Source organism: Echinops telfairi, unplaced genomic scaffold (assembly GCF_000313985.2).
Source record: "Echinops telfairi isolate 266 unplaced genomic scaffold, ASM31398v2 ScPeMD7_655;HRSCAF=1070, whole genome shotgun sequence".
In the NCBI taxonomy this organism is placed as follows: Eukaryota; Metazoa; Chordata; class Mammalia; order Afrosoricida; family Tenrecidae; genus Echinops; species Echinops telfairi.
Window position 1 is genome coordinate 20681962 of NW_022104553.1, and position 1672 is coordinate 20683633.

Consider the following 1672-nt stretch of genomic DNA (forward strand, 5'->3'; position numbering starts at 1 on the left):
ATAGGACTAGTCCACGCCCCTGATGACCCTTCTTTCCCTTTGCCTCAGGGCTGTGGCCCGACTCTTCCCACAACAATTTAGCCGCTCACAGCGGTGTCCACTGTGGAGCTGATTATCTTCTATTACTGAGGATACTGGCCCAGCCACATTGACAAACAAAAGCTATCAAACCAAGCCTCTGTCCCCAGTGTCCCCTCTACCCAGAATGCCCTTCTCTCTTATCACACAAGGGCCTTGTCACCATGGCTACCACTCTAGTCTCCCAGACAACCCCCTTTCCAGTTCAGAGTCCCAGCAAAGGGAGCGAGAGAGGTCAGGGGGGGCCTGTTTCTGCTCAAGATCAATGGTCATGAACTTCCAGGAAGTGAGGAGAGAAGCCCAGCGGGGAGGGCGCCCTGGGGCAGGGCCGAGGGGGAGGAGGGGCCTGGGGATTGACCTCCAATTCCCTCTCCCTAGAACGTCACCTTGGCTATGGCTGTTTTCACCATTCTAGCCTCCATCTACTTCTTCAACAAGGTGAGCCGGGAGAGGGCTGCGGAGGGGGGCCCGTGCCCAGGTGGCCATAGTCCCTCCTTCGCGGTGCCAGCCGCTCTTTCTCCCAAGTCTGTCTGTCTGTCTTCCTCCCTCAGGCTCAGCACTGAGAAGACCACAGGAACCACCCCCAGCCCCCAGTCCAAGAACCGTGTCTCTGGCCCTGACCATGGCTCTGGGCTTCAAGGTCAAATAAATGTGACGGCATCAGCATGTTCCACCCTGTCCACGGCCAACCCCGGAACCCCGGTCTGGGGGTGGGGGACTGGGTTCTGGACTCCCAGTCTGAGGGAACAGGGGCTGGGGCAGAGACCACCAGTCCGGAGGGAAGACAGATGGAGGCGCCAGACCGCCGGGTCTGAGGTCAGGATTCTTATTCTTCAGGGGCTCAGACCAGAAGGGCTTGCATCTGATGGAGCGGTGGAGGGTTAGGACTCTTGGGTTTGAAGGAGCAGGGGCTGGGTTCTGGATTTTTGGGACCTCTGGGTCCCTCTTCTGAGAGAAGAGAGGCCTGAGTTTTAGTCCTGGGCCTGAGGAAGGAGAGAGAGGGGACCCAGATGCCTTTCAGGACTTAGGGATCTGAAGATAGAGAAGCCCAGGGCCCAGGCTACTTGGTCTGAGGGAGGAGGTGGCTGAGACTTTAGATGGATGTCTGTCTGAAGCAAGGGCTGGGGGTCCAGAACCCTGGGTCTGAGGGAGGAGGGACTGGCATTTTGAAAGAGGAGGGGCTAGGGGGTTCCAGATGCCTGGGTCTGAGGAAGGAGGGACTGGGGGTTTTGACTCTTGGGTCTGAGGATGGCAGGGCTAAGGCTCCAGACTAGTGAATCTGAGATATAAACTGCTGGGTCTGGGCTAGGGGCACTAAGGAGAGCAGAGGACAGGAAGAGAGTGCGTACGGATGAATCCTTTCGTCTCATCTATTAAGGAGCCTGGCGGGCTGGGTTTCTGGGGTGGAGGGAGGCCTTGTGAGTTGGAGGTGAGTCCCAATCACATTCTCATCATTAATATCGTTCCCCACTCTATCCTCCCATCGTAGTGCGACCTTAAAGTGACCCCTGGCAAGCACATGGCTGACTGCTGTCTGGCCGGCAGCTTTAACTAGAGGAGCAGACATGTGCTATTGCTCTCTGGGCTCTGAGGA

The 1672-nt window shown here is 57.2% G+C and overlaps 1 long non-coding RNA gene across 1 annotated transcript; it reads left to right on the forward strand.

Annotated features, from left to right (window-relative positions):
- The first annotated feature begins 318 nt into the window (after positions 1-318).
- On the forward strand, positions 319-741 carry LOC123521955. The gene is made up of 3 exons (XR_006680285.1): positions 319-364; positions 457-516; positions 630-741. It is a non-coding gene; the product is annotated as an uncharacterized LOC123521955 (long non-coding RNA).
- Positions 742-1672: the final 931 nt, after the last annotated feature.